Raw genomic sequence first — 8,275 nt, 5'->3', positions numbered from 1 at the left:
GTGGCTTGGAACACAATACACTTTCATATATTTATTACTATTATTACTGCTATATTTGCCATTACTGTTGTTGTTACTTTTTCTGTGTCGTTCTTATTATTATCTTAATCATCCTTGCCTGCTTCCTAAGCTGTAATTACTAGAGGCCTTTGGTCTATAGGGTCAGATCACCTCCCATCTTCTGGGCTAGTCCAACCACAGCTGACACTATATTAGAAGCCTGATCTTTGAAACTGTTCCTCCTTTTAGTGTGGGGTGAGTCTGCAACACTTACTCTACTGGAGTATTCTCCTCTAATTCTCACTGGGACACATGTCTGGCCATCTCTCCTACTTTCTCTTCATACTCCTGGGCACCTTAAGCAACAGCCCTAAAATCCCAGGTTACAGAAGTCTAATTTTAAAATACACTATTGTGTCACCATTTGTTAAAGGAGGTATAAACACTGTCAATGTAGCACACTCAGTAACTGAACTAAACCGTTGACCATTCAAATGGATCCATGTGGTTTCTACACTTTTTCTTGAACTAAGCCTTCCATGTTGTAGACAGTCAATAAATATTTGTTGAATGAGCAAATCCTCAAAGATGACCCAAAAAAGCCCAATAAATGTCTTGGTTATTACAATTACTTCTCAAATTAAATTTGCATATGCAAACATTAGTTTTTTTAAACAATTAATTTACATATGATAAAGAAAAGCAGGTTTCTGTCTACAAGCCCACAGAATGATAGTTTTTGTCTGGCAATAAGGAGTCATGGTATTAATTCTCCATGTTTCTACTTTAAATGTGTGACTACTCCTCTGAGCTACACATCTAAGGGAGAAAAGACTATACACGTCATTGGTTTCCTCTCATCATAAATTTCTTCTGTTTCTAAAAGAAACAGGCTTATTTGGCACAATAGTGACCAAAATATTCCATATGGAATGAATGAAATGTTTCCAATACATCTTTTAAAAAGATACTATTAAGATTGAAAAGAACACAATTACCATAAAGATGGGGCATGAAAACATGCTATATGAAGATGATGAAAGGAACTGGGGGTAGAGGATATTTCTTGAAAAAAATAAGTCATACTAGAGAAATAATTACCTTCGGATATTTGAGAAACATCATTTGGAAGAAGACCAAATTTATTTGTTTTGATTCTAGAGGCCAGAATTAGGTCTAGTGAGAAGTTATAGCAGGGAAATTTTAGTTCATTATTAAGAAAATCTATAAATTAATTAATGCAGGCCAGATATAAAATTGGGTGGCTTTAAGAGGTCAAAAGTTTTCTGTTATTTGAGAAATGTAAACAAAGGCCAGATAACTACCTGCATTAGTTTTCTTGGGTTAGGTGACAAAAAATAAATTGGTTTTCTCACAGTTCTAGAAACTGGAAGTCCAAGATCAAGGCGTCAGCAGGATTAATTTCTTCTGTGGCTTTTCTCCTTGATTTACAGATGGCCATCCTCTTGCTGGGGCTTCACATGGTCTTTCCTCTGTGCACGCACACCCCTGATGTCCCTCTGTGTGTCCTAATTTCCTCTTCTTATAAGGACACCAGCCAGATTGGATTAGGACTCACCTAAATGGCCTCATTTTACCTTAATCACCTCTTTAAAGGCCGGGTCTCCAAATACAGTCACATTCTGAGGTACTAGGGGTTAAGGCTTCAACATATGAATTTAGGAGAATACAATTAGGCCCATTACACCACTCTTTTAAAAGATGTAAAAACAGACACTGTAGCAGGTAGTGGGGAAAGGAGTGGTAATAGATATTACCAAGGATCTACCTGCTAATTCTAAGTTCCTCCCTTAGAAACTTGGAGGACATAAACATAAAATCTCATTTAACTAAGGTCTGATTCTCTGGAGCTCTGTTTCAGCAAGTGGTTTGACATGTATGGTGGGATTGTTTCATCTTTTATTCCATCTTTTAAATGACATATGCTAAATGTAAGATAGACTGATTTAAATTGATATTAGTTTTACACAAATAGTATTAACATAAATAATTTCAGGGATATTATTTTTAAGTTACTATTTACTACATACAATTTTCACAATATTAAGATTTTAAAATAAAAGGAAATAGTTGTCCACCAGTCTGTCTCCTATACCAATGAAAGTCTTCATCTTGTATTTTCTTCTCATGACCTATAAGTGCCATAACACAGTGAGAGCAGACTTAGAAACAGCATGGCGTACTAAGAAATTCAAGACCTTTTAAAGGAAGCAGCTACAGGGATTGGGTGTGATGTGAATGAAATGAGAAGGAGAGAAGAAAGCCTAGAAGTGAGTGAAAAGTCTCAAATCTGGATAAACTGAAAGAATAGTAAGTGTTTCAACACTGACAAATATTTATCAAAAGGTACAAGAACTGAAGTCAGGAAAATAAATTTAGAGTAGAGGCAAAGTTTAGTTGAGCATTGTCATGTTCTGATATAAATAAATCTGCCCCCTAAATTCCCCCCTTAGGCAGGTGGCTCTTCATACCTGGGGTTAAAATAAATAATCATAGAATCAAAACCACAATGAGATATTACCTCATATCTGTCAGAGTGGCTATCTTCAAAAAGGCTAGAAATAACAAGTTGGCCAGGATGTGGAGAAAAGGGAACTCTTGTGCATTGTTGATGGGGATATAAATTGGTGCAGCCACTACGGAAAACCGGAGCTTCCTCAAAAAACTAAAAGCTAAAAATACCATATCATCCAGCAATTCTACTTCTGGGTATTCAACTGAAGAAAACAAAAACACTAATTTAAAAAGACATTTGCACCTCTGTGTTCACTGAAGCATTTTTACAATAGCCAACATACAAGAACAACCTAAGCATCCATCAATGGATGAACAGATAAAGAAATACACACACACACACACACACACACACACACACACACACACACACGAATGTTATTCCTCCATAAAAAAGAATGAAATCTTGCCATTTATGATAACATGAATGACCTCAAGGGCATTATGTTAAGTGAAATAAGTCAGATCAAGAAAGATGAATACCATATGATCTCTCATCTGTAGATTATACTACATATCAAGCCCATACATACAGAGAACAGATTGGTAGTTGCCAGAAGCAAGTGGTAGGGATAAGAGAAATGGGTAAACTGTTTTGTCAGGGTTTTCTTTAGATTAGATACATTGAATAAAAAAAAAGAGGTGTTATATATATGTACACTTGCCCCTGCCCACACACACAGAATTATTATTCAGCCATGAGAGAAAAGGAAATCCTGCCATTTGTGACAACATGGATGAAACTTGAGGGTGTTATGCTAAGTGAAATAAGTCTGACTGGGAAAGAGATATACCGTATGATCCCAATTATACGTGGAATCTAAAAACATTAGATTCATAGAAACAGAAAGTAGAATGGCGGTTAGCATGGGTTGGAGGTAGGGAAAATGTGAAGATGCTTGTCAAAGAGTACCAACTTCCAGTAACAAGATGAGTAAGTTCTGGAGATCTATAGCATGGTAACTACAGTGAGTAACACTATATTATGTACTTGAAAGTTGGTAAAATAAATACATAACCATAGAATATTTTTAGAGCTTCTAAAGGTATGAGCCTTTAAGACATCACCTTACTGCTGCTCTCCTAACACTCCAGGCATATTTAGCAACAACAAAACTCTCACAACACAACTAAACACTTAAACTGTACTACATTCTAAATCTTATTACCAGCAAGTATCATCTATTTTGTCCTTGCAGAAGTAAAATCCTTAAAACTACATCCTTCAGTTAACAAACCATGAAAATGTTCATCTTTGTAATGAGAACAAAATCTGTCTGTTGGACAGAGTGCCTGCAAGATCAGATGGGATAATATAATGAAAGTTCTTTGTAGCCTCAAGTCACCCAGCAAATTTTAATGAATGTTAGTTATGTATGTCAGATGGTCTTCTAGGCGCCAGGATAGACAGCAGAATATATGAACAAATACGAATGTGGTCTTTGCCTTTATATTAAGTGGAAGCCTTGCAGTCAGATTTCTGGGTTCAAGCCCTGGTTTTGTAGCTTATGAGCCCTATAACTGTGGGCAAGTTACCTAACTTCTCAGTATTTTTTGTTTCATCTGCAAGTAGGGATAATAATTGTACAATACTAAGAGAGATTGCTGTGAGGAGTAATTAACATGATTATGTGTAAAACATAGAACACCACCAAACATCAAGTAAATTATAAATAAAATATTAGTTATTATTTTTATTATTATTTAGCTTAACATTTAGTTTAGGGACAGTATAGATAGATAATGATATGTACATGATGTATATATTTATACACATACTCAAAATCTATATATTACAAGATACATGCATACAAATACATATGTACATTCTGTACATAAAGTAATAAATTTAAAATGCCATATGTGTATGACAAAGTCAGTGTCTGGGTAAGTGCACTGGATAGAATCTCAGTATTTGACAGATGCAGGAAACCATTATAGGATATGAATATCTGACATAGGAGATAGTTTTTTTTTTCTTTAAGGTTTATTTATTTACTTGAGAGACAGAGAGAGAGCATGAGGGAGAGGGGCAAAGGGAAACAGAATCTGAAGCAGACTCCACACTGAGCATGGAGCTCAATGTGGGATTCAATCTCACCCTGAGCCAAAACCAAGAATTGCCCAACCAACTGTGCCCCCCCGCCCCGGAAATAGGCACCCCAGGAAATAGTTTTGTTTACTTGACTGTCTTTCCTCTAAAATTTCACATTTAGGGGTTAGGGGTCATATCTGACTTCATTTAATCCACAAAGAGGAGCACATTACTGATATATCCACAGCTCTAAAACATATTTGTTTGGTGAATGCAAGAACAGATGAATGTATGAAAAGGTAAGGAGCATGTTCTGGAAACAGGGAACATTGTGTGCCCAGAGCAGGGGATTCGCATGATAATAACAGCAACTACTACTTATTAAACATTCAAAGAAATGAGACAAGTCCCAGGAAAAAACTAGATTTGATTATGGGAAAAGAAAGATTAGGGAGCAGAAGAGAAAAAGGCTAAAACATTTTTGCAAAGAGAGATATTTCTACTAGAATAAATGATCTCCTAATTCCTAGACCCATGGCCCTTGGCATCTCCACAGCTCTCCGCACAGCAATTGTGGGCACTTAGGAATCTCCTTACTGGAGAAGAACTCTAGAACACAGCCTCCAAGAAAGTCAAGGGCCTCCCATACTTTCCACCAGAATGAACAACAACACAACCTTTATATTTAGAAACCTTTAGTTAATCTTCTAATGTCTATAGGCAGAGTCAACTAACACTCTTCCCAGACAGGAATGCATCCTATTTTATAAAGTCTTCTGAAGAAGAAATGCCACAACCTCTGATGTTAAGTCTTTGTTGTCAGGAAGTGATTCTATTTTTCCAGTAAAACCCTATTGATCTCCTCAAGATAAAATTAACAAGTGACAAGTCATTCTATTCTTACCTCTATTTTTTTTAAAGTGCAACCCACTGCTTAGCAGAACTTTGAAAATAAACTGATAAGGACTAAAAAATAAATTATGAATTTTCTGGTTCTTACATACCATTTTCCTGTTTATTTCTACATTATGCTTATTTTCTAAGTTACAGCTTCAATGGTGTTAAGTTCCTATAACGTTGAGATTTTCTTGCTTGGTGTAAATGTAACCAACCAGATCTTTGAATGATCTGACAGCAACATGAGCTGAGTATCTCTGATTGCAGAGTCATAGTCACTTTGGGAAAAACATGGAGGCAGGGTCCTGCCTTCAAAAGTATTAATATCTAGGTGTGGAGACAGAACATCTACATTTAGAGATAAGACAATCATGCAGAATCACAAATATAAGGTGCTTATAAGAGCAGACAGATGTGACAGGGGTACAGAAGAAATGAAAATTGCAGAATAGGGAAGGGAAAAGGAGGTAAAAGCAGCTTGGAAGTTTTTATGGACCTTGGAGTAGGAAAAAGACTTACATGTACAGAGAGAATGGAAGGCAAACTTGGCAATGTGCTTTTCCTCTTTCCCAGGGTATAATCCCATTTCATCCCTAATGAAGTGGATATACTAGAAAGGACACTGGGCTGGAGTCCTAGAAGTCTAGGTTCTAGTATATTTACTAATAACTATCAGTGTGATCCTGGACCAGTCTCTTCACATTTCTGGATCTTCACAACCTCATCTATTAAATAGCATTAGAAAAGATTACTTACAACGTGGTTTCCCAGCACTTAGTTTCTATAATGTTCTGCATTCTGCAAGTTGTTTCTTTTATAATTTAAGAAGATCATTAATTCTGATCCTTATATTTTAAAATGCTATCTCAACTTATCCAACCCCCAGTATCACAACTGTCAAAGTCAAACAATTCTGGTCTCTAGTCTGACAATTTTCCTTTTGTTGTGAGAAATGAATTATACTTAAAGTCATTTTACACTTAATGATTTAGCTAAGATTTCCTTGACTTAAAAAGTGTAAGCAATGTGATAGGGCATGAAATCATAAATCCACTAAATTCTTCCATGTTATTTTCTTGGTCAATATATTCATCATAACATGCTTTAGAAATATTGCATAAGCCCTGATAACCCAATCTGTTATTAAATGTGTTTAAGTATGTAGGGGTCAATATTCAATCCTAACTATCACTAGTTTTATATTAAAAACCACATATAAGGTAAATTCACATATAAGGTAAATAGGTCACTTTGATCTATAAATTGGTTGGGTAGGTAAACAGTTAATTCTGACCTCAACATCTGCATTTTATAGATGTTCACTTTTTAAGACAAGACCACTTTCCCAAAGAACTTGAAGAACTGTGTTGACTGTTTCTATATAACAAATATACAAATATTGTTTCTAAATAACAGGATATTCTAGCTGATATCTACCAGATATTCTAGCTGAAAATATGTAAGACTTTCTAAATATCCATTTTCTATTGAATAAAGATTTCTAATTTCTCTGTAGAATTCTTTTTTAATTTAACATCTTTAAGTTAAATAACCTTAAAAAAAAAAAAAAGATCTTAAGGGATCCCTGGGTGGCTCAGCGGTTTAGTGCCTGCCTTCAGCCCAGGGTGTGATCCTGGAGTCCCTGGATCGAGTCCCACACCGGGCTCCCTGCATGGAGCCTGCTTCTCCCTCCGCCTGTGTCTCTGCCTCTCTCTCTGTGTCTCTCGTGAATGAATAAATAAATAAGATCTTTTTTATTTTTATTTTTAAAGATTTTATTTATTCATGAGAGACACAAAGAGAGAGAGAGAGATGCAGAGGGAGAAGCAGTCTCCATGCAGGGAGCCCGATGTGGGACTGGATCCCGGGACTCCAGGATCATACCCTGGGCCGAAGGCAGGCACTAAACTGCTGAGCCACCCAGGCACCCCTTTAGATTAAATAACCTAGTATAAAGAGATAGTAATTATTAGCTTCCACATGTTGGCACAAATACCAAAACCAACATGTAGTATACTTACTTCCAATCAAATATATGCCTTTATCTCTACTGCCTCACGAATTTCCATTAATATGACAGAAAATGAATAAAATAATTGATAAACCCATAAGAATAAAGGACTAATCAAGAAGATGATAGGAAGCCAAAAAACGTGAATAACATTTTGAAATGGAATTATAAGTGCTAACTGATTTAGCAGAATAAGGAAAGCTGAAACCCAGGTATTGGGAAGAAGTAGCAAGAAGTCTGCTAAGGAGGAAGTGCTGGTTGAAATCTGTATGAAGAAAATTAGATTCTCAGATCCCCCTGCTTCTACATCAACCAGAGGACTTGATCAGAAAAACTCTAGATCGGGGGATATTAAGTGTAACAGAGAACAGGAGTGTGGAACCATACAGAAAGCAGGGTCAAGTAATTGTATCAGATATCTCAAACATTTTGGTCTCAGGAACACTTTACACTTAAGAATTTTAAGGACCTCAAAGAGTTTGTGTTTATTTTGGTTATATGTATCAATATTTGTCTTATCCTAAATTACCACCAAAAACATTTAAATATTATGACTCATTTAAATAAAAATGGCAAATCTATTACATATTAATACTATATGAAACTATATTTTCCAAAGGAAAAAAACAGTGAGAAATGTAGCAGTGTTTTCCTTTTTTTACAAATCTCTCTAATGCACAGCTTCATAAAAAATAGATTCTTGTGTCTGTTTCTGCATTCAATTTAACATGACATGTTGTTTTAGTAAAAGAATATTAAGAAAATCCAGCCTCACATAGATATGCATTTAGAAAGGG

This window comes from Canis lupus, chromosome 34 (genome assembly GCF_003254725.2).
Source record: "Canis lupus dingo isolate Sandy chromosome 34, ASM325472v2, whole genome shotgun sequence".
NCBI lineage: Eukaryota > Metazoa > Chordata > Mammalia > Carnivora > Canidae > Canis > Canis lupus.
This window is presented reverse-complemented; position numbering follows the sequence as displayed.